Source organism: Coturnix japonica, chromosome 2, assembly GCF_001577835.2.
Source record: "Coturnix japonica isolate 7356 chromosome 2, Coturnix japonica 2.1, whole genome shotgun sequence".
Classification (NCBI taxonomy): domain Eukaryota; kingdom Metazoa; phylum Chordata; class Aves; order Galliformes; family Phasianidae; genus Coturnix; species Coturnix japonica.
Genome location: NC_029517.1, coordinates 126,449,764 through 126,475,815, shown reverse-complemented (window position 1 = coordinate 126,475,815; position 26,052 = coordinate 126,449,764). Strand labels below are relative to the sequence as shown.

The following is a 26,052-nucleotide window of genomic DNA, read 5'->3' as shown; positions in this document are numbered from 1 at the left end:
CATGTGAAGTTGACCTCACTAGAATATGTAGTGTAGACCTACCTAGTGCATGAATGGGAGGAAGACTGTTACATCTGACTTCCCTGTAAGATTCCTTCCTCATAGTGGAAATCTTTTTATTTACCTCTTTCTGTCATAGGCAAGAAGAGAGCTGGAGCTGGTCATGGCCTTTTATAAAACACACAAAGCTCGACTTAGTTATCTTTAGATTTCCTTACTGACTTTCTCTGAGATGTTACTGTGTATATCCTCTTTACTCCTAAGCACACAATGTCTTCTTGATGCTTAACACCATTAGAACCCCATTTGTAGAATATTTTTAGGTATCAATTTGAAAATAGACTAAGTAGGATCTGCGAAATTAAGGCAGAGAAAGCTCTTCCCTCTCCTATCCTATCCTATCCTATCCTATCCTATCCTATCCTATCCTATCCTATCCTATCCTATCCTATCCTATCCTATCCATTCTGTCCTGTCCTGTCCTGTCCTGTCCTGTCCTGTCCTATCCTAAACTCAGAGGGCTAGTGGTGCAATGTTTTATATGCTTTAAACAATCCAGCTACAGCTGTGAAACTGGTGATAGAAATGCTTATCAAAGGGCCTTGAAAATGCTTGCAATTTGTACAAGTCTCCCCAAGGAGAGGAGGGGGAGGAAGGAATTCCATGGTAATCCATGTTATAGAAAATGCTCAAATGTATGTAATGCTGATTATTACCACCTGCTCAGCCTCTTCTATGTTACAACTCTCTTGGGGGAGGTGTACTTAAGGGTCTTGTCAAAAAATGTCAACTTTATTTTTTTCACCAGATGCAATAACTTTCCTTGAAGACCGCCTGCTTTGGATCCCATGTGAAAATACCATTAAGCCTTCAGAGAAGGAGCTTGGGGATGGCAATCGATTTGGGACTTGTTTACGGCTGTTGCAGAGCTTTGAAGGACTCAATGCCTCCTCCCCCCCCCCCCCCCATTATTGAATAGGCAAGGCAGGGGGAAATATTATCTGTGTCATTCCTTCTTTATTAAATAAAAAACAAATAGGAAGCACTTGACATAATTGCCTAAGATTTCTTTTAATTAGAACCCTGAAGCCATCCTCTTCCCACAGGCTGACACTGTTAGATGATCTTGAACAATGTGTGCATTACAACACTGGCAATTTAGCCACTTCTCAGCTACGGTTATGCATCACAAATGAGTTGACAGCAGGCATTAGGAGGTGCTTCCTGTGAGCTGGGGAAAAGGACATTATACTTTTGTGCATAAAGAAGTCAGACAAGGTTTTTTCTGGCCTCCATCAATTGGAAACAAAGACAGTGTGTTACCAAAATTTCCTGCACCTATAATAAAAGTTATTTCACCTTTATGCTTTAAAATGATGTTGTCAAAGATGATCACAGTGAAATCTGTCCTGTTGAATTCCACTGTTTTCCTTTATTTTGCTGTGCAATTCCTTTTGCCTTCTGTAGTAATCTGAGGAAAGGAAGGACAGAGATGTAGGTTATGTCTATTTAAAGATTTCTAAGTAAAAGTCGAATGCCTAAGAATAGATCAGATGAGAGCATCTTTGGCGTTTGCATGTCTGTCCCTAGCACACTGCATGCTATTGTTGATTCATGCTTCAGACGGGCCCCTTGCAAGGTTTTAGTTCTTTGCCTGGTTAATGTTTAATGCTACATGCATTTAAAATAAGGGTCGAAGTGCGGTCACTGCTAGTAACTAACTGGTTCTTTTTCAGACTTGTGTTAGATTTGCAGTGGTAAGCCCTGAACAGCCCTTCCCTTTGAGTCTGCAGGGTGCAACTACAAGCAGAAGGTTTAGATCAGTGTATCTGTGGGTCCCAGACTCAGATCCTGACATTGATGCTGACTTTCTCCATGGTGTAAGGCAAATATCCCACTGTCTTAAGCCCATGCACATAAAAATCTATCCATTTTTGCTTCCTTCCTATTGTATGATGTCTTGCCAGCTATATCATGAGCTCCTCAGGTCTCAGATGCGGGTCTTGAGATTAATTGTACTCTCTCATGTGCTAACATAATCAAACAACAAAAGGAATGACAAGTTTCATAAGCTTTGAGGATGCTTAACAAGTGGCTCTCTCTGTAAGCAGTCAAGGGACTTTCTGGCTTGCTCTTCATTCTTGAAGGCCAATATTTCTTTAAACCATGTAAGTGAAGGCATGATGTATATTCTCATCAGATCAGGAGGGAAAGCAATTTCTAGGTGAATGTGATATGTAAAAGGCCTTGATTTAGCCATAAGTTTGACCCAACTGACACTGAGTTAACTATCCTACTTTTTATGGTAGAAGTTGGAAATGTCTATTATGGGCTACTGGCTACTCACCCCCAAAACAACAAAAATATATTCTGTATAATTTTCTAATAATTACTGAATGAAAACCTGGTTAATTTTCTGGCGTGACAGTAAAAATGTATAAAGCTTTTAATCAAGTGGCTAGTACTTCTTTCTTGGAAGAGTACATCCCCATGTACTCTGTACAGAACTGCATGTGAGAGCATGTACTGGAGCTGATTACTTATAAAATGCTTGAGAGAATAATTTATGCAGTGCATACATCTGTTAGTTACTGCTCTGTAACCCTGTGCTGTTAGTTCAAGTGTCATTGTCATTTGCAGCGGAAGTATTTCATTTTTCTCAAGCATCCTGTAACAATGACTCTTCTACAGGTGTTTCATTTATTTCCAACCAGTTGTCTGTGGTTTTATCAGCAATTCTTAGAGAAGAAAGAACATAAGAATGAAGATCACCTTACCTTCATATTTTCTTTCTCAAATAACTGATGACTTTTCTGTCACTAGATAACAAACAGAAAGCAGATTTTCCTGGATTCAATGTACAGTTCAAGTCTGCTTTGAACACTGGGCTGACTGTCAGGAGTTGACTGTGCACTCTGAAAAATGAAAGAGTCTTTTTGAGTGGTTTGAAAGGAGTGAGGGGGCTTCAATTCATTCCCTCCCATATGGCATTTCCGTGAGCATCCCAAGTGGCTTATGCCTAAATTTCTGTGGGAATTATTGGAATTCTCCGTGGATCTGATGCCAGAGTGAGTGTATTTTCTCCCTTTGACAATACAAGGAAAGCTTCAGAGATTTTCAGCTGTGAATCCATCAGAAAAAAAGGATTTTATAGTTTTGAGACAAATAGCAGAAAACCAGACATCACTTGGAAAAAGACAGTGAGATACGTTCAGACTATTGGAGCATAAAAGTTGCAGATGATCAAGTTCAAGACCATTTCACTCACTGCAGGAACTGGAGACCATTACATATAGGAAAGTTAACTTGGCATAAAAGTGGTTCTGTGGATATAGCTTGATAGGAAATAAGTATTTGTAGTGTATGGGCTCTTTGTTGGTGATCCAGGATACTTTCAGTGTTAGTCCATATACACCAAAATGAAGACTTTCATTATCTATATAATTTCATTTTATTCACTGTTAAGGGGCTGGGGACTGGTCTTGTGGCTAAAGCACAGACCTGGGAGAGAGGAGGTCTGGGCTTAAGCCAGACCACAATTGAATACTTCAGGAAATAATTCTGAGTACTTTCATTAGGCACCCAGAAACAGAGGTATACCAAGTTTTAACTATCTCCTTTCTAACTGTTGACTTAATTTCTCACTACTTCTGATTTAACCTACACAAATAAATAGGTTTAATGATAAAGAGAAGAATTTTCTTCCTGTATATAAAAACTCACTTGTCTGAAGAAATGGTACTCTCAGCATTCTGCCTCATAGTAATACTATTTATTTGTTATCCATTACATGTGTAAGGTCTCCTGAAATGCAAAGAGAACATCTTAACCAAATGCATATTTTCACATTAGGGCATTATAGTGAAACATTTTGCAAGTGTATTTTCTTCAAATTTCAGTGTTTTGAGTGTTTCAGCTGACACAAAAACCTTCAGAATTTCACATTAGTTTTAAGCTTATTAAGGTAACTTGGCCTTGCTGTTTTAATGGCTTGGCTTCTGCCACACTGCCAGTGTTGAATGCTAAACAGAATTGATGGGGGGTATTCTTATAAATTGCCACTCTTGAAAAGATAATTATATTCTCTCTCTGTGATAATATGCTCTGGCATTAGGGGCTAGCTAAGTGTGACCTACCTGACCTTTCTTGTTGTTAGTTTTGGAGTGAGTGGTGTGTAAAAACAAAGGCTAGTTGAGAATAGGAAAAGTGATTGCAGGTCTTCATCCTACCATAATGCATTTGCAGGAAGAACATTTAAGGTTCATTCAAGAAATAAAAGATGTACATGTTACTGGGAATGGCTGGGAGATGTTAGCATTGAAAGCAGTTCTGTTTTGTTTTGTGGTGAAGTTCTATTGCCCTTCTCAAATCCCAATACTTTATTAGCAGCTGTTGCACAAAAGTTTTATCAGCAAAACACAACTAAAAGAAAAATTTGCTGCCAAACTTCACTGCACCCTGGCAAACTTGGACTCTGAAAAGGTGAAAAAAGCAGGTTTTATGGAACAGTTACCTGGTGAAAAATGACACTTCATTAAAGCTAAGATGTCCCATCAATTCTGAAGGCTGTTTTTTTCAGGCTGAGTATGACTGTGTGATTACAAGGATTGATTCAGAGTTGCAGGCCCTTATAGGGAACACATGTCACTCTAGTTAAAGTCCCCTCTTGTAGTTTGGAGCATCTGCAAACCTGGTCTCTTACATTCCATGCAAAGACCTATGACTAAGTCTTCCTGGACCTTCCATCCCTTTTGTTTTTGATGAGAAATTCTGAAAAGTTTCACATTTCCTCTTTGTAGGAACGAAAGATTCAGTGTTTTATGAAACCAAAGTGCTATTTTCTACCTTCCCTGCTTTGAATTTTCATGTTCAGCTTTGAGGTACTCTGTCACTTCTGTAACCTTGATTGTGATGACTGAAGTCAAAAGGTCTGAAGGCCCATATGATCCATTTAGAAATGTTTGTAAACTGTTCCTTTTTAACCTGGGAAGAGCCCTCTTTCCCCTCCTCTGCATCATGTTTGTCCTGTAGTTATTGTGTTTTTTATATGTCTGTTTGGTTGACTGTTTTTGTGTATTTGTTTGTTTTAATTTTTGAGGCTTATTAGCATAGAACAACTCACTAAAGTGGAAGCAGGATCTCCTCTGATATCCACCATGCTATTACTATAGTGCAAAAAAGGAAACAAATTGCAGGAATAATTATTAGAAAATTGCAAGGGACACACACACACACACACACACACACACACACTTAATTAGATGATGAGACACGTTATACCTTCACAATCCTGTTTTTAATGTGCTGTAGCAGAAAAGGAGGTAGAGTCATTCATCTTCTGGATTTATTTATTTTTTTATAGATTCTGGCACTTTTCTTAGTGCCTTACAAGTTTACGGTCCATTTACTTTTGATTGCTTTCTACACTCTTCTACTTGTTGCTTTGCTGTGTTGTTGTTAGACTTCAAGAAAAAACTTCATTCCTCACCCTTCAGCATATTAGTGCAGTTAAGTTTTTGTTTGTTTCACATAAAGCATCCATTTCTTTTCTTTAATCATTTTGGCAGTTCTCACAGACAATTAGCATGTACACATTCTGTATCTTTCCTAAATTAAAAATCCACAAAGCTCTGCAGTGATGAATACTTAACATTGTGTATGCTATACATAGAAAAGAGCAAGTTTTTTTGGACTGACAGTTTTTAGACAGGATCCTGACATCTCTGCCAGTATAATTAGGCAGTTCTAGATTTCATCCCTTCATAAACCATGAAATTCCTAAAAACCAAGCTAGCCAAGGACATGAGTCAGCAAGTTCTACATTCACATTGGTCTTATTGCTGTTTCTAGAGCTATGACTATTTCCAGCTGTGCATTGCTTGCCTCTGAGTTAAATGTGGGTGGCAGCATGTAACATTGCTGACTGGTTTATGAGCCCAAGCCAACGCTGAAAGATACCACTTCAAACAATGCTACCACAACAACTAAGTGATATCAGATGGACACTGATTCAAATTTGGTCTGTTTCAAAACAGTTCCCAAAAATGCAGTTCTTTTCCAGATCTCAGTGTGGTGTTCCTTTGTACAGACAATTGGGTAATTACGGGGGACATGTATCTTCATTGCTATACACAAATGAAAGCTTTTCTTGCCTTTATTTTGACAGAACTAGGATCTGTGAGGAGCGCAAGCCCTGATCTCATGCATGCGGAATACAATCTGTTCACTCAGAACCACATGAGAGGAGGAAATAGTGCCTGCCAGGATCCAGGTCTCAAAATGTGTGAACTATGGGCAGTATCACTCACTCCACTTTGGACTGTGCTGATCACTGTGAATTCTCAGTGAACACAAAACAACAGTTCAAGTCCTACCATTCTCACTTAATAGTAACATCTGAGTAAAATCTTAAACTTTTACCCAGTTAGCTTGCCTTCTCTTCATCTTAACTTCAAAAAATGCATGTAGTAGAATGAGCATCTAAAGTGACACAGAGCTTCAGTAAGTGAATGTAGCTGTACTTTGAATCCTCCTCAGTTCTTCCAAGTCCTCAGGCCATTTCAAAGAATGTTCTGGGAAAGGAATAAGTGCAAGAGTTGGACCACCTGCCTTGGCACCAGAACAGCAACCTAATTGTTCATTCCCAAATATACAAAGAAGGTAGGAAGCAGTTTGAGTTTCTTAATTCCAGATTTGTGAAGGCATCTCCCCACTTGCCTGAGCTCACTGTTGCTGTCCAAGGAAGAGGCAGATTCTTTATACAGTCTTTCTTTTGAGCATTTCCTATCAGCTAGCTCCTGTTTTCATAAGGTATCTTATGTTTGGCACTTACCTCTCTTCAGAACTTGGATGCCTCATCTGAATTATGTTCTCTCAGCAAATAGCTCCAGCAATCATAAAATCTAAATCCCCCTTTCTTATTCCAAATCCCAGAACTGGACAATCTCTGTATTTTGTATATTAATTTAACATAGGCAAAGATGTGGGGAAGCTGGGAGCAGAAGAAAATGAATTATACAAAATGGCATTCACATGCATTGTTAATAGTAGAATAAGTTGAAAACAAAAATATAGTAACTGAATCAATTGAGATGCCCTGAGACCACGTTGGATGGGGCCCCAGGCAGTGTGGTCTAGTATTAGATATGGAGGTTGGTGTCCCTGCCTGCAGCAAGGGGACTGGAGCTTGAGGATCCTTGAGGTACCTTCCAACCCAAGCCATTCTGTGATTCTATGACTATGATTCTTTTACTTATAGAGCGTAAGGAGGAGATTATGAATGGGAAAGATTTAGAAGAAAGGAAAACTGGAAAGATAAGTAAACAGAATGGAAAAAAACAAAAAACAAAAAACAAAAAAAAAAACAACAAAAAACCAGGAGATTAGTAGAATCATGTAATAATCCTGAAGCAAAATCAAAATCAAGTCGAAGAAATGCCACAATAAAGCCTAAGCTGAGCTGTTTTGAGGTCTGTCCCCTGTTGTATATATCTCTAGATTTAGCTCTGAATTTTTTCAATTGTTTGATCTCACCTACCTGAACTGGAGTGCTGTAATACTACACATTACCTCATGAAGACTGACAAAAAAAAGTGTTGACTGGAACACTGGTGACTGCTCACTTCGGATAGGTCCACATCCCTCTGCTTACATCTCCTTGGACTTTGTAACAATGGCACAATCTCATTCTTTCAGCAGACACACTATATCTAAATGTTGTATGAAGCAAACTGATACAAAAGTTGCATATGCCAATTTTAGCTCTTCCAGCAGGTATCTAATATATTTCAAAGAATGGTGTTTTAGTATGTTTGAATCGCACTCAGAACATGAGGAGTGCTTATGTCTCTTTTTTCAAAATTCTGTGAGAACATAAGCAAAGAAGAAGCTGACTTGTTGCTATGCTATGATCCCACATCCCTACTAAACGTGCTGCTGTAATTTATAGCCCTTCTTGTTCATATCTCCTAGAGTAATCTTAGCACTGCCATCAAGGAAAGTGATATATGTGAATCAATTACTAACTGAGGTTACTAGGATAACAGCACCTGAGAAATGCTTTGTCTGAAGCATGGAAGTGAGTGGCTTGGAACCTGACCAGAGAGAATACAAATAAAAAAAAGAAGGGGGGGAACACACAAAAAACAAAGAAGGGCTGTAAAAGGAAAATAATACAGTTAAGCCTGAAGTAAAACAAATCTTTAGTCTTTCCCTGTGAATTTGCACAGTTAACCACCTGGACAGTGATCAGTTTTGTTGCATACCGCCTTGCTGGGCGCGAATTCAAGAGTCTGTTTCCTTTCTGTGGTACACGGAAGCAGAGGCTTAACCTCAGGTACTCTTAAGCCTCAGTGACTGGTTTCAAAAATTTCACTACTTTCACCAACAAAAATGAAAAGCTATGAAACAAAAGAAGGATTAAGTCTCATTCTGCTCATCGTTTTGGTCTCCATTTTAAAATGGAGGAAGGATACCTGAACATATCTGTGGCCTCTTTCAGTTTTGATGGTGCAGAACAAAATTTGCTTCCCTCGTGCTGTGTTAGTCCAGTCACAATGATGCAGTGACTTTGTTCGCCTCAAACTGAAAGTTTTTGGAATTTATCCAAATGAGGCGTCGCCATATTAGGCTTAGAGCAATTATGTGTTTTCTTGCCATTTAGCTTTGAATTAATATTTGTTTGAAATAAGAATGAGCTTTTACTCCTTTTCTGTCCTTTTTTTCGTGTCCCCGCTCACCTTTCTTTCTTTCTTTTATTTCTTTCCTTCTTTCTTTCTTTTTCTTCCTTCGCTTTCCTTCTTTCTTTCTTTTCTTCTCTTTCTTTCTTTTTTCTTTATTTTCTTTCTTTCTTTTTTCTTTCGTTCTTTTCTCTTTCTTTCTTTCTTTCTTTCTTTCTTTCTTTCTTTCTTTCGTTTCTTTCTTTCCTTTCTTTCTTTCTTTCTCTTTCCTTCGTTTATTGAAGGTGTTTTTTTTTTTTTTTATTTTTATTTATTTATTTATTTATTTAAAATTTGGGAATTGGAATCCGTCCATTTAGTGAATTGGAATCTGTCCATTTAGTGAGAGGGCTCTATTACTTATTTTGAATTATTACCATAAGTAGTAAACTTTTCCAAATGCATTACAGATAAATCTCTCTATGTAATCCAGGATAATTGGAAGGTTAACAGAAATAGCCCCACTCAGTCTGTAACAAAAAGATCTCTGCAACATAGGTGTAAGGTTTTGTCATGATTTTTCTACATACGTGATTTATGGTCTCTGTTTAAAGAAGTCAGTGAAACGGAATTTACAATGATTTCTATTCATTTTATTTTTATTTCCTTTAAACACCTATCTGGACTGACTACAAAGCTCTCTTTAGAACTGCTGCAGAATACGTAGTAGCTAATAATGTCCTGTTGAAAGCAAGTTTCTGTTCTCAGCTTGTAAGGGTGGAAATGTTTTAACTTAGTTCTCAGGGGTGAAATTCTGCCCCATTGAAGTTTTGCCATTAATTTCAATTGGGCCAGAATTTCACCCCAGGTCTGCAAAATGAGCTTCCATATGTAAAGTAAAATATCTGAGTTTTGGCCAGCTTTTTGTCTCTCATTGCCAGAAGTATGCATAGAACAAATACATACAGGAAAGAAATTTTTGAGAAAGTCTCAAACCTGAAAAAATAAAAATAAAATAAAAAATTGAGGACAAAGAATTTATAGAAATGGAGAGAGCTTCTACATATAAACATAAAACAAAAGTATTTATAAAGTTGTGTGGAGGCAGCATAGCAAACAAACTTTCCGGATATCTCCCAGCTTAACCTGGTTGTATGTGGTTAAATTGGACAACACTGTGCAGATTTCTTCCTAAATAAAAGTGGAATAAATTTGAGTTCAGACAGAGAACAATAATATATATATATATATTCTGTTTGTTTGCTTGTTTGTTTGTTTTTCCCTAGTAATTACTTTACATTCATGGTTCATTTTTGACACTTTGCAATATACATTTCAAGGAGTTGTCTTTAACATGAATGTTGCTTAAAATACATTGATTGGACATCGTTGTGATGCTATAACTGGAAGTGAAATATGTATTATCCGGTTTATCCAAAGAAACTTGAAGAGAACCATTCCACAAAGCAAAACCATTCTGTCTGGAATGAAAGCTGTAGGGCACAAGCCTGCATCCCATCCCATAAAGTAAGGAGGGCTCCAACCCCAACAGCTCTTATTTGATTTTGTTTTCAGTAGAAATTTCTCAGCAGCTAGAAATATCGACTACAGTTTATGAGAAGTATCGTAGATACTTAAAAAGAGATGGTCCTGCTTTTTTGTCTGGAAAATAAATAAATAAATAAAAGAAGTAACTATTTACAGTATTAGTTTCTGAAATGGTACCTTTTAGAATGGCTTGATAACATTTGTTGTTGTGTAATTGCATTTCTTTAGGAACTGACTTCTTTCATGTGATGGAATTTTATTACTTAAAATGATGTCTTACTACAGCAAGCTGTGCAGGAATGAAATACAGGAATTGTGTTCCCAAGAGAAATGAACTAACAGAGTTTACAGCCAAGAAGTACCATTAGAATATTTACCTAGAACTCCTATGTGTTACAGGCCTTTAATTGTCATCTATTTACTCTTACATAAAAATTATAATTTCTTATTCTACTTCAGTTTCATTACATATTCCAGAAAGACAATCTATCAGTTCAGTCAGTGGTGCATTATAGTGATTAACAGTTTCCCTGTTAAAAATTTGCCCCTAATTTTTGTGTGAGGTGATGCCTTTCTCTGCCAGAACAGAGAGTGTGTACTAACCATTTTCTTCTCCTTGGGAAATGGCTCATGCTTACTGCCTTTCTTTCTTTATGATCAAATAGACAGATTGTGATCTTTTAAGTCTCTTTATATGGACATAGATTTCATCATTTTCAAAATGTCTGAAACAATTTTCTGAACACTCTCTGGCTTTTCTACAGAAACTGAAAGATGTGGTCACCGGAGAAACATGCATCATTCTGTAGAAAGCAGCAGAAGTCTGTGCTGCACACAGGCCATGTTTACCACTCTACTGGCTTGGTACTTTTCACTTACATACTAAAGATGGTATTAACATATTTTGTCATGAAAAGTACACTATGCTTGCATTCAATGCCCCTCAGATTCTCTTCATTATCCCTAAATTCAGACATTTCACCCATTCTCTGCGTAGGAGAGGTCTTCAGTCCTTTCCTAACTGGTATAGCTTTGGAATCCTCACCATTACTGATCAAAATGTTTAATAATACAAGGACTGTGCCTAGTGCCCATGCAGTACTATCCATCCCAGCACCATGTAAGACTGAAAATCTCACCGCTACTGTTGACTCCTACCTGCTGTGCTGGTGTCGCATAGTGCAAATGCTTTGCCACAATGTTGAACAGGGGTAACTCAGATATCACACCAAAATCTGCACTTAAACACATATTTAACTTTTCCCACCACACTCAAGTTCTAAGGTGAGCAATAGTAATGGATTCAAGGGGAAAGACCTATAAAATATCTTCTCTACAATGTATAAAATAAAATTTTTCTTAGCACAATCCTGTTATTTTACTGAATTTTCAACATATTACATTTTCCAGAGTAAGTAAATCTGTCCCAAAGTTGTCAGGATATTCTGGAATAACTGCAGATACTCAGAGGAAATTTTTTTAGCATTTCTTGTCCTAATCTCTACCAAATTCTGCAATCATGCTACCAGTTTCTTGGTACTTTCTATTACGGTTTCAAGCAGTAAGTGAAGTGAAACTATTCCTAGAACGTGAGGGGCTGAGGTAAGAATTGGTGTGTGGGTCAGCCCTGCAGTGATCACTTGCCTCCACTGCATAACTAACTGCAGCATTTCCCAAGAAGAACATTCATCCGGTGGCCACCACGAAAGCTTTGCACCTGTACTCCACAAAATGTATTTCCTTATAAAATACCTCAAAGCTCTGAGAAATAACCATGACAAGCATTTCTCTGAGCATCCTTCTATTATCTTGACACAACTGCTGTGTTCTGGGTACTTAACCCAGGAGATTAAATCTTTATGCACCAGTGCAAAAAGATCATATCCCTGTAATTTTTCATGTATGTAATTTCTCAGCTGCCTTAGTTTAAACCTGTCATATTTATGGTGCAACTGTAATTTAGGTGAACACTTTAAAATGCCATTCTAAAAGGACAATTCTCTTGAACTACTACAACAAACGCCTTTGCAAGTATATTGGGTGGTGGAACAGATCATTGCAGTCAGTTATATTTCTGAGTCAGTGACTTCTTAATATTCTCTAAGAGAAAAATCATTAGGTAGCCCATACCAATAAATTATGGTATAGTGTAATTGAAGTAGGAACAAAAAGTAAAACCCTGTACTTTACTGTTTTTTCTGCAGAAGTGAATTAGACAGGAGTAATTTACCTTGGATACACAGAAAAAGCTGGGCTGGAGGGGGTATTTATAAAAATTGCTTTAGCAGTACCCTATCTGGTTTTGGTGATTCTGTACTTACTTTTCAAACTGCCTCTGCTTGCTGAGTGATGAGCTAATGCTTTCCATGCCTCTTATCAATCACTGCAATATTTGCTATGTTGCCTACTGGTGAAATCCCTTCTGTGCCCTGAGGATCTTTAAACAGGCCGTGTTTTTGGGGTCTTCAAATTGCAGTCAAGACTGTGCCTCACTAATAGAAAGCGGCTGAGATGACTAATGTAGCGAAAGGCAGCTGACAAGAAGCCTGTGCTTGAATAGCACTAAATTCTGTGTGATTTAAGCATTTCCTTACATGCAGTGATGAACTGGGGCATTTATGTTCCTGTCAGCACTGAATTCTGTATTGAACTTACTCTGTTCATCAGTCCCTAGGGACTGCAGTGGTCAGGAAACCACATGACTGAGCACCTTCAGGCACACTGAGAAACACAACCTCAAAAGCCAAATGCCGTTAGACACAGAGGCAATGTGGGTAGCTACCAGGCAGCAAAATGCACTTCTGGAAAAATGCTGTTGGTTTATATAATGTTTCTGGTTACCCTCTTGTAAGATCTTTGAAAAAGTCTTGGAATTTCCAAGAATACAAGAGAATAAGGGAAGCACAGACAGTTTTGGAGCAGCAGAGAGGGTACACCACATCACACAAACCTCCACCACCATTAACATTCTTGCAATTGGCCTTGGATAGCAGCCCAAGGACTCAAAGGCGAAGGAGCCTGAACTCTTCCTTCTGACCCCCTCATCACGCCTGGAGCCCATGTGGAAGGCAGAGCTGGAAAATTCACATTGACATTGTTGCCCATTGCTTTCAGGGTGAAAGCTCCATTCCCATATGAAAGCTCACTCTCCATATGAAACCAGTGTTTAAATCCCCATAATTTAATTAAATAATTTAATTAAATAGGGTTGTATTTCTGTATGGGTTTCTGTATGACAACTGTTTAAACCTCAGTTAAGATCCTGTTCATCTTCTGCTGGATCTTAACCTCTCTATGTGTACAGCTTGCAAGGTCTAATCTTTCTGGACTCAGAGCTTAGACACCCAGATCACCAGTTTATGGAGAAAAGACAACCTCAGCAACATGCAAGCGTCCTATGTGTCCACAATGTCAAGACTTAAAGCAGAAATGGATCTCGAGAAGTGTGACATTCAGACCTCTAAATACATCAAAATCAAACTCTTCCTTATTTTCAGCTGACAGTTTTGTTTGTGGATGCGTTACCATATTATTTTTTTACAAGATCCAAGAGTCAGTGCAAAAACAGTGTATATGGGCTTGAAAAGATTCAGTTTAGCATTTTCTAAGAGCAAAAATAAGGACAAAACTACAATGCAGCCACTGGATATGAAAGCAATGAATCACTCCATTTACTGCATGGCATGAACAATAGGTTAGCAATAGAGTGACAGCCCAATACAGTGTGAAGATCAATGATAATAAACAATTTCTTCCTAACTTCATATTTTATCCTGGAACTTATAGTTTAAAGGAAGATTATAAAATAAATGAGGTACCCACAAAAGAGCAGAATTCATTTGCATAAACTGTACCAGGCATAAAACAAAACAAAACAAAACAAAACAAAAATGCATCTAGTTCTGAACATGGATAGAATTCTTGGAAATCTAATGTTGTTGTTCACAACAGAAAGTCCAAAAGTTGCCAGTCTCACATTGTTCCCATATATGCAATATGTCTTACTCAAACATACTGTACTGGGCTTACTGCTGGCCAAAAAGCACTTTCATGCAGGACAACCTCCAAGAGAAAGGGAAGATCTTCAAATTGAAAGGATAACAAGGGATGTTCTTCACAGAAACAGAGAATCATAACAATCAGTTGATTTAAAAGAGACCTTCAAAGGTCATCTAGTCCAACTCCCATGCAATAAACAGGAACTTACACAGAATCCACAGAATACACACAGAGATGACCCCAGTTGGAAGGGACCTCAAGATCATGTAGTTCTAGCACCCTGCCTAGCAGGGCCACAAACATATGCCTTTACTAGATTCAGGTGCCAGGGCCCGTCCAACTGGTCTGAACACCTCCAAGAATGGGGCATCCACAGCCTCCTGGCGCCTCGTTCCCGGGCCTAACCACTCTCCTAGTGAAGAACTTCCCCTAACATCCAATCTAAAACTTTCCCTCTTTTACTTAAAACCATTTCCCCATGTCCTGCTATTGTGCACCCTTTGCGAAGAGTTTACTCCCCTCCTGGGAGTAAGTTCCCTTCAGGAAAGGCTGCAATGAGGTCACCCCGCAACCTTCTCTTCTCTAGGCTGAACAAGCCCAACTCCTTTCAGCTGTCAAGAGGCATGGAAAGCATTCACCCGAGACTTACCAAGAGTGCTGAAGGAACTGGCAGAGGTGATCGCTGACGCTTTCTGTTATTCTTCAGCACTCCCGTGTAACGATGTGAGGTTCCCGGAAGACTGGAGGCTTTCCAATGTGACTCCCATTTACAAGAAAGGTTGTAAGGAGGATCCGGGGAACTACAGGCCTGTTAGCCTGACCTCGGTGCCAGGGAAGGTAATGGAATGAATTGTCTTGAGGGAGATCACGAGGCAGGTGTGGGATGACCAGGAGATCAGACCTAGCCAGCATGGGTTCGTGAAGGGCAGGTCCTGCTTGACCAATTTGATCTCCTTCTATGATCCTGTGACCCGTCTAATAGATGAAGGAAAGGCTATTGATGTGGTCTACTTAGACCTCAGCAAAGCCTTTGACACTGTCTCCCATGCTGTTCTCCTACAAAAGCTGGCAGCCAGTGGCTTGGATGAGTACACTCTCGGCTGGGTAAGGAGCTGGCTGGAGGGCTGGGCCCAGAGAGTGGTGGTGAATGGAGTTAAATCCAGTTGGAGACCAGTCATGAGTGATGTTCCCCAGGGGTCGGTGCTGGGACCTGTCCTCTTCAACATCTTTATTGATGACTTGGATGGGGGCATTGAGTGCACCCTCAGTAAGTTCGCGGATGACACCAAATTGGCAGGGAGTGTTGATCTGCTTGAGGGTAGAGAGACCCTGCAGAGGGATCTGGATAGGCTGAAGAGCTGGGCCGAAGCCAATGGAATGAGGTTCAACAAGATCAAATGCCAGGTTCTGCACTTTGTCCACAACAACCTCAGGCAGCGCTATAGGCTTGGGGCAGAGTGGCTAGAGGACTGTGTTGAGGAAACAGACCTGGGGGTGCTGATTGATGCTCGGCTGAACATGAGCCGACAGTGTGCTCGGGTGGCCAAGAAGGCCAATGACATCCTGGCTTGCATCAAAATCAGTGTTAATAGCAGGAACAGGGAGGTAATTGTCCCCCTGTACTTGGCATTGGTGCCGCCGCACCTTGAGTACTGCGTTCAGTTTTGGGCCCCTCACTGCAAGAAAGACGTTGCGGCCCTGGAACGTGTTCAGAGGAGGGCTACAAAGCTGGTGAGGGGTCTGGAGCACAGGCCTTATGAGGAGCGGCTGAGGGAGCTAGGATTGTTCAGCCTGGAGAAGGGGAGGCTCAGGGGAGACCTTATAGCTCTCTATAACTTCCTGAAAGAGGGATTGTAGTGAGCTGGGGGTTGGCCTCTTCTCTCGTGTAATCAAGTGATAGAACTAAAGGGAATGGTTTTAAGCTGTGTCAGGGGAGATTCAGGCTGGACATTAGGAAGTATTACTTTTTGGAAAGAGTAGTCAGGCATTGGAATGCACTGCCCAGGGAGGTGGTGGAGTCACTGACCATGGGAGTGTTCAAGAAACGCTTGGATGTGGTGCTGAGGAATATGATTTAGCCTGGAAGTATTGGTAATGGTTGGACTAAATGATCTTCTAGGTCTTTTCCAACCTTGATAATTCTGTGATTCTGTGATTCTGTGATTCCTTTGAAATGGACAATTGGCTCACAACTTTTTATAACATGATTTTTCATATCCTCTTGGGATGCTTTTAAAAATGATACTTGGATACAGTTCACCAGCATAATCTCTGAGAATAGCTAATGTTCATAATCAAAATAATCTTTGAAAAAAATAAAAATAAAAATATTGAGAGCCCAAAAGAGTGCCTGTTTAGTAAGTACTGACTCATACTACTAAGTTTAGCTTTAATTTTTAGTGACAGTCCTGGAAGTGTGCAGTCTTACTTGTCTGCCTTAGAACCATAGAATCGTAGAATTACAAGGTTGGGAAGGACCTACAAGATCATCTAGTCCAACCATCCTCCCATTACTTTTGCTACCATAGCCAGTAAACCATATCTCATAGCTCCTCATCCAGACGCCTCTTGAACCCTTCCAGGGACAGCAACTCCACCACCACCCTAGGCAGCCATTCCAGTGCTGTATCTCCAGAGAGACCACTCTTTGAGAGAAAAAGTTCCTTCTTATGCCCAGTCTAAACCTCTTCTGGTACAACTTGCAGCCATGTCCTTGGGTCCTGCTTGTTGCCTGGGAGATGAAGTCAAGCCTCTCCTCATCACAACCTCCCTTCAGGAAGTTGTAGAGTGCAATGAGGTCCCCCTGAGCCTCCTCTTCTACAGACTAAACAATCCCAGCTCCCTGAGCTGCTCCTCATAGGACTTGTGCTCTAGACACCTCACCAGTTTCATTGCCCTTCCCTGGACAGGGAATGTTCCAGGGCCTCACTGTCTTTCCTGTAGTGAGAAGCCCAAAACTTAACACAGTACTCGAGGTGCAGCTTCACCAGTGCTGAGTACAGGGGGATGATAACCTCTCTGCTCCTGCTGGCCACACTACTACTAATGCAGGCCAGGATGCTGTTGGCCCCCCAGGGCACACTGTCAGCTCACGTTGAGCTGAGCCAACACCCCCAGGTCCCTTTCCTCTTCACAGTCATCCAGCCACTCAGCCTCAAGCCTATAGCACTGCATGGGGTTATTGTGGCCAAAGTGCAGGACCTGGTACTTGGCCACACTTAGTGTTATCTGCAAACTTACTGAGGGTAACTGGAGTATGTCTCAGTTTATTGCTTGGATAGTGTCCATGTATAGGACCATGTGGGTCTATGGGTGTTATTTCTAAACTACTTGGAGCTACATGTCTCTCTAACTGGATCTTTTTCACCACCTATTTGGCTTCTTCATGCTGCCTCAAGTGTGAGAGGTTTTCTCTGTCTTCTCTGTCTGTAGAAAGCTCCTGCAAGAGCACGAGCATATAATGACTGCAAAAATTGTAATGTGTTCTGACTGTAGTTCTGTAACCTTTGCTGTGGTCATACAGCCATATACAGTCACTATCTATGTCAAAGCAAACAAACAAACTCACACACACAAGAAAAAAAAAGAAAAAAAGGAAAAAAAAAAAAAGGGAGATTTAGGCTGGATAATCAAAGGTAGTTCATTCAAACTGGAATACCTTGGAAGATAGTATGTTTTTCATTGTCTAAGATGGAGAGCTGAATTTTCTTTCTACAACTGTTGAACATCACTTACTAATTTGAATTAATTCCCTGATTCTTTCATCTTTATTGATGCTCTACTCTCTCTTCACTGATCTTTGCTTAGATAGAAAGTTTTATATTATTCTTTTCCTTCAGCAGTTTAGGTGGAAAGGATAGTGGTTATGCAGAAGTTTCTGATGAAGAAAATTGCAAATACAGACATCTATAAGTGAACAGAAGAATGAGTGGCTACGTGTGAAAAAGTGAATGATAAAACCTGATGCTTGTGAGTATGAAGTCTTTGTGAGAGGAATAATCATGATCCTCTAAATCTCAGTCGACAGGCTTCCAATTGTGAGATTTCTTATAATTTTTGTGAACTTCCTTTAAACTGATGACAGGAACAGTTTCACGACATTCAGCTCTAGCCAGCACTGGCAAATTTAATGAAGATCTGAGTTGTTTTTTTGTTGTTGTTACTCAGCTACAAATTCTGCTCCCTTCACAGCTGTAGGATGCCCAGGATTTTGCTTAGGCAGCACAGGTGTAGCTGGAAGATGAATTTGGCCCAGAATGTTTTCCCACATTAACAATTAATTTGACATTTCAAATAAACCGTACAAAGGCAACAGATTAATCAAGACAGATATTATAGTTATGCTTGGAGTACAAAGGATAACAACTTCACTCTGCTCAGAGCTTTATTGCCTAAACTGCAAGAAAGAATTCATTTTATGTTATTCAGACAAATTAGGAATTGGTTATAAGGGGAAAAAATAAACCAAGTAAATAAACCAAAACTGTAATAATTCCAGCAAATAAAATGAAGATTAAAAGAAATAGAGCTATCTGACACTTTGCTGACCACATGAATTTCTATTTCTGTGTTCTGAAACTATTTTGCATCCTCTAGAATCTGTGAATTTCTGGTGGTTTTTATTATTATTATTGTTATTATTATTTTCCCTCTCTATTGCATTCTTAAATACTCTTGCTAAACCCACAGAGTTTAGGCCCAAATTAGGATTCTTTTTGAAGCAAGCTCTATGAAGCCACTAAATCAGATGAATTTCCCACTTGTTTTGTCTGGCTTTGCAGATGTTACAAAAATGGTCATCCTCTGTAAATGTCGTTATTTTATACACTGAGAATGAAAGCAGTAGTAGTATGTGTATTCAATTCCTTATTGGTGAATTTCACTGTGACAGAAATATGTATTATTATTTTTTAATTTATGTCTTTTTAAACTTCACTATTATAGAAGTTAATATGAAAAATGTTCTACTGAGTAGGGCACTAATTTGATTCAGTCTCTATTCTGTTACAAAACATTCTGACCTTGGGTAAGGCAACTAGCATGCAGTAGGCTACAGATAACTAGATTTCACTGAAAATCTGGAGCTTTTTGACTGTGATCTTGTATTGTTTTTGCAAGATTACAGAATCACAGAATCATAGAATGGCTTGGGTTGGAAGGGACTGCAGAGATCATCAAGTGAAAAATCAGTGCAGCCCTTCGTAAACTGTCACAGAAAATTTGGTTATTTAATAATCACAGTAGGCAATGTCCATCAACAGATCTTGATGACCATCATAAAAATAAAGCTGGTGAAGTAGTCATGACAATTTGTATGCAAATGGCAATAAACATCATTGAAACTTTCAGTTATTGTTACTGTGGTCTGATTCAATAGATAAGACATAATAATCTAACAACACTGAGTTGTTTACTTAAAAATCTTTCAGACTCTAATGAAAAACATGCTGCAGAATAACATGTTAGAAAGATTCCTACTGCTTCTACTTCTCATCATCTCACAGCTCTCTGCTGCAGTCATGTTTTGAAGCAATGTGCCACAACAGGCGTAGGAGCCGCAGTCGTCTGAGATGAGGACATGATGAGGGCAAAAGGATATAAAACGTTATAGTTTAGGAAGAGGTCTTACCCACAGTGCTCAGATATTGATTCAGTCTTCTCCACATTACAGAGGTTTCCAGATCCAAAGCTTGGCTTTCGGCTCAGTGCATCTTATTTAATGTTTTTAAAAACATAGACTTTGTCAATCACATCCTGTGTTGATTTTGTGAGGATTCTCAGAGTGGAGTACATTTACTGTTTGCAGTCTGACTGATGCTTTTCTTCTCTTCCCATATTCACTTAAGAATCTTTCCTTAATGATAAAAAACATGAAGTACATTACTTTACACGAGTGGGAAACTGGAGTAAATGGAGGAGGAAAGGACAAGCAGACAAAAACTCCTCAGCTTTTTCTGTAACCTTCCAGAGAAAAGAGCAATACAGTTTGCTTGTGCTTCTTTAATGAGGCTGTACTTCAGGATCTAGTGGGCAGAAATCCTGTCCACAACAGAGGTTCTGAAGCTCAATGATCTTTATGTTCCCTTCCAACTTAAGCCTTTCTATAATTCTATGATTCTATGATCTTGTGGAGAAAAATGCTACTTCTCTGTAAGCAGAGGTCAGTAACCATTTATGAAAATGTATTCTTAGTTCTTTGAAGTGTGAGTGTTGAAGGATATAATGGATTTCTTTCATTAGATTCCCTTGGGAAACACTTCTGAGTCATTTTCAGAAAGGTGTCTGATAGCTGGAAAGTGTGTCTCTTCCTCATCATTGTTTAAGGCTGAAGATATGTTAACTACCTGCTTGATGTTCATTAGAAATACTTTGTAATCTCTGACTGTCCCTTTCACCTTTCTATTTAACTTCCTCTGTCCACTCTTCGATAAAGTTGCTGAAATTAACTGTGACTTAATTAACTCAATCATGAGTGGTATTTCCTAGAGGTTGTTATTGGAGCCTGTCCTGTTTAATATTTTTACTGATGATCTGGATGAGGGAATTGAGTATATCCTCAGTAAGTCTGCAAATCACATCATGCTGGGAAGAAGTAACAATTGGCCTGGTGGTAGGAAAGCCCTTCAGAAAGATCTGGATGAACTGTACTGCTGGGATGAGATGAATGGGTTGCAATTCCACAAGACCAAATACTGGGTCCTTCTCTTTGCCCACAGCAACCCCAGGCAACACTGCAGGATTAGCGCAGAGTAGCTAGAAGACTGCACAAAGGAAATGGATCTGGGGATATTGATCAGCACTCAGCTCAACATGAGCCTTCCATGTGCCCACGTAGCCAAGAAGGCCAATGGCATCCTGGCTTCAATCAGAAATAGTATTGCCAGCAGAATCAGGGAAGTAATTGACTCTCTGTACCCAGCACTGATGAGGCTGAACCTCAACTGCTGTGTTCAGTTTTGGGCCCCTTACTACAAGAAAGGCACTGAGGCCCTAAAACATGTCTAGAGAAGGGCAATGAAGCTGGTGAGTGGTCTGGAGTCTTATGGGGAGAAGCTGAAGGAGCTGGGATTGTTTAGACTGGAGAAAAGGAGGCTCAGGAGAGACCTTCTTGTTCTCTACAACTCCCTGAAAGGAGGTCTTGGTGAGGTGAGGGTCAGCCTCTTTTCCCATGTGACCAGCAATAGGATGAGAAGTAATGATCTCAAGCTGTGCCAGGTGAGGCTTAGATTGGACATTAAGAAAAATTTATTCTCTTAAAGGGTGGTCAGGCACTGGCATGGGCTGCCCAGGGAGGAGATTGAGTCACTGTCCCTGGAGGTATACAAAAAATGTTTACATGTTTATGTTTATGGGCAAGGTTTAGTGGGGAAATATTGGTAATAGATTGATGATTGGACTGGATGATCTTGGAGGTTTTTTCCAACCTTGGTGATTCTGTGATTCTGTAACCCTAATGCAAGCATCTGGATTTTAAAAGATGCAAGTGAAACTAAAACGAGACTTCAAAAAGGAACAATTACTGATCTTCTAGGGATGCTTACTGATCTGAAACTCTCAAATTTGGCTGCTGTTCTGAAAATTTCCCGGTGTATATTGGTGCTGTTGGCTGGACAGAGACTTTACCACAAAAGGCTTCCTGGAGATCAACTGCAGTTAGCATGCTGTCTTCTGACTTTGTTTTCACCCTCTTACTTTGGTTACTTGTAATAACATTAACAAGTTTTTTAAAGAGGATTAACCACTCCTGGGATGTGGCATCTTACAAATCCAAGGAGTTTCCATTACAAAAGTAAAATCCATTTTCCTCTTTCCTGCACCATATTAGTAAAACATGCAAGTAGTTACTGAGATTGTGTCATTCACTGGAAACAAAAATTGGGAAGTAGTAACTTTTAAAGTAATGCTAACATCAGTTCTCTTTCTTCAGTTTCCCAGGTGAATTTTCTTCCCTGCTGGCTATTGTGTACTGTAAACCAAAGATTTTTGTTCTTTTTTTAATGGGGAAGGATTTTTGGATTTCAGTCAGTACTAAGGCATTCAATACTCTGCTGGAATCCTCATTCTGTCTCATCATATCATTTAGAGAAGATGCAAGCTGAGTTGAATAAGCTGTGCTGATATTATTGCAGAAACACACTGTTTGAAACACAAGAAGCTAGAGATATTGGCAGGAAAATGTCAAGAAATATATTGTGGGGTTGTTAAACACTTACTTACTTGTAAATCAGGATATTCAATAAAATATTTTTAAAAATCTCTAAATATTTTAAAGAGAAGTCACACTGTGAAAAGTGATTGTAAAACATCATTATGAGCATTGTATTTACATTCTCATAAATATACTTATCCTGATGTTAAGTGCAACATAGACCCATTTGACTAGCTGCAAACTTCTCCACCTTCTGTGGAGCCCATTCACACACCTGAAAAGAGAGTTGTGAGAGAAGATCATTCTCATTGGCTGAGAGCTCTGAGAAAGAGGTGAAGGGTGATACGAACTCCTGGGTCTCATCTCTGACAACCCAAGTGTTTGAGGACAGCATTTGTCCAAGAGCAAAGGAATCAATATAAATAGCAGGGCACAGTGCTCAAGCTAGTTATCCTGAAGGCCACCCTGCTTTCTGGTCTTGAAGTCATGTACAAGAAGAACACTGGATCGTGTGCTGTGGCTATACTAACTCTTGAGGCTCATGAAGTGAATAAATGAATGTACATTATCTTTGCAACCAGATTTTCCCCAATTTTTTGACCCATTCATTATTGTTCCAACTTTGAGTATGTATAGAAAACACAACTGTGGTATAAAGAGCAACTCTTGGACAAGTACATTTCCAAATTAAGAATGTGCGCACTGGGATTGCACTGGAGCAAACAGGGAGTTGCATGGGCAATTTAACTTTTACAGAATTAAGAGTTTTTGCATAACTTCGCAGTTTAACCTGCAAATGTAGAAATATGTTTGTTGTTGAACACATACACCTTCCTTAAATTAATCTTTGACTTGCACATTTATGTATTATTTTCCAGCTGGGGCAACTACTACTAGCCTGCTATAATAAAATGTCACAGTAGATGGAAAGGCAATGAGTTGAAGATTGTAGAATCAAAGAATCATAGAATCACGATGATTGGAAAAGACCACTAAATCATCTAGTCCAACTATCAGCTCATCGCCATCATGCTCACTAAATCATTTCCCTCAGTGACACATCCAGGGACTGCTATGTCTCTAAACAGTCTGTTCCAATGCTTTACTACTCTTCTAGAGAATAAATATTTCCAAATATCCAACCTGAACTTCCCTGGCATCAGTCTTCTACAACATAAGGAAACTGCTGTTTCAAAATGAAAGATCTGATCATGTTTGAGCTTTGGATGTGCATAAGGAGATTACAGGCCAGAAGTTTCCACAAAGCACATGTATTTTTTGTAGGACCACATCACAAATAGATTTGAAATCCTTTTTCTACATGCCCATCTTTAAAAGATTTGCTTATAAATCCTCCCATTTTTTAAATGTAATTAAACAGTACAGACACTCTTCAGAGAAAAGCATACCAGTCTGAAAAATTACCCCTTTCCCAGGGCAATAGCCCAGAAAAAGACAATGTTTCTTCTCCCCAGAATAGGTTCTGGTTGCACTAAACCACATCCAGCAAGAGGATTAATTGTCTGTGGTCACAGATGAATCAGGGCTGTCTTTTGGTAATTTGGCTCAAGAAGCAGAAAGACAAATTTACTAAATTGAATTTTAGCACAGACATTTCAAAACTAAAGGCTCTAAAAAATGTATGTCTGTAGTTGGCATTAGTTGTGGAAGGAAAAGGAGTCAAATAGCATATTGTACTGTGCAATCCATTTTGTGGGAAGTTACTACTTTGCACTCACTTATATTTCAAGTGCTAAATTAAAAGCTATATGCCTAAGAGGAAACAAACACATTTCAAATTTCTACTATAAAGTTATCAATAAAATGGAAATAATAAACTGGGCCTATAGTTTTTATTTTTGTATATATTGCAGTAACAGTAATCGGAATCAGAAGTTAACATTCTAAACATTCTAAACACAGAATACATTATGAGGAACTTAAAGCTCTTGGTTTCCAGATTCCTTCCCACAGGAAGCTTGGATGTCCATCTGTGCACCACAGCAAGCATGGAAATAGTTCCCTGATACTCCTGACACTAAGCTGAGCCTTCTCAAACTCCTTCCGCCACCACTTGCAATAAGAGCATACTTTTCCCTTGTTAAAGAAGATTAATCTGCCATGATGTCAATAGCTGAGTGGACTTCATATATTTGGTCTCAGTCACGGTATTTTTAGTCTAATTGAAGACAATGTTGTTGATTTAGACCATCTGCTGAAAGATGACATCCTTCTGAGGCACTCTCAGATCATGAACAATAATGTTTCAACATGAGTAGCAATGTCTTACACTTTTAGCCACCATTTCTGTTAGAGGTCCTCAGAGTTCTCTCCACAGCAGTGAGCTTAACTTCCCAGAGTCTTTGATGAATGGACAATACTTCTGCTTTACAGATGGCAAGATGAAAGCCCAAAGAAGCCAACAAATTCAAGATCACTCAGTTGCAGAATAAGAAACAGAAACCAGGTCACCTTACATGTGTTTCTGCACTTTATTCATTTTCCTGATGCTCTGACCTAACCGTACTCCATGAACCTCATCATAACTGTATGGGATATGCAGCTGTTGATAATAATACACTACCTGTTTGAACTAGAAACATATTAGTGAATGGAAATACAGTAGGCTAATAGATATTCCAAGATGCAATCATTTCAGGTACAAAGAAATTGCTTCTGTTAACCTTTTCCCACTGTGACATTTGACCAGTTTATAAGCTGGTTACAAAGGTCACACATTATCACCATTTTATGAGAGCTGGTAGCCTCTGATCCTTCTCTGCATTCTTTATTCAATAGCCTTTACCTGATCTGGAGAATGGAAATATTAACTAACTACAATATATATATATATTTCTTTATGACCCATGTTCTGCAGCCAGAGAGAACTTCTAAGGCACTTTTCATTTAATTTTTTACTCTTCTTAGAGTCTTACACCATCTTTATGGCAAAATCTCAATTTCACATGTATTTAAGAGTGGGATATTACAGTGCTGAATTGATTCTGGATGTTCTCTGTTATTTCAAATATGCATGTTTTTTCAACACACCTCTCTACTGCCAAGCTAATCTACCTTTTGTACTACTTGTGTCAGTGATTACATATTTACAGCTTCTACTTTATAGCAAGCTTTGCATAGATCTGTGTGTTATCTAACACAGTTGTAAAATATTAGGGTGTAACTGGTTTGTCAAGTCCTTTTGAGGCTCAGGCAACCAGCACTGCTAACTTCCCTGCTTGATTTGTATGCCTTCAAGGACAAAAGTCATTCGTGAAATCATTTTCCAAAGAGGTATAAAAAAGAACCCTTAGGGGAGAAAGGGCATGTTTAGATCTACATTCATATCATACAGGAAGTTCTACAGAGAAAAAGGAATGTGGTGATGATTTAATTATTCTCTTCAAAGAGAAAACTGTGCTATTAGCAAGAAGCTGTGACTCAGAGGTGTACACTTGGTCTGTGCTCCTATTATTGGTTCTAAAACAAGGGAGGCCGATTGATTCTTGTTCACTCATTAAACTCATTAATTTATAAAGATTCATTGCAGTGGTGTTAATTTGAGAACTGCAGTAAGTTAGGGAAAAAACTGAATGTGGTGCATATAGTCATGTCTTTAAGACTGATCATCAATTCTCCACGAGGCTTCCTTTGTCTTGCCTTTTGAGTCTTGTTTTCAGTAGATTAGCATGTCTAACT

At 39.1% G+C, this 26,052-nt stretch overlaps 1 long non-coding RNA gene across 2 annotated transcripts; it reads right to left on the bottom strand.

Annotated features, from left to right (window-relative positions):
- Window positions 1-1,000: 1,000 nt before the first annotated feature.
- LOC107310552 lies at window positions 1,001-7,912 on the bottom strand. 2 transcript variants are annotated; one of them, XR_001553634.2, is made up of 5 exons: window positions 7,538-7,912; window positions 6,833-6,991; window positions 3,724-3,804; window positions 2,778-2,915; window positions 1,001-1,471 (listed from the first exon to the last, which is right to left on the bottom strand). It is a non-coding gene; the product is annotated as an uncharacterized LOC107310552 (long non-coding RNA). The 2 variants fall into 2 exon arrangements; XR_001553632.2 differs by lacking the exon at window positions 6,833-6,991 and adding an exon at window positions 6,421-6,572.
- Window positions 7,913-26,052: the final 18,140 nt, after the last annotated feature.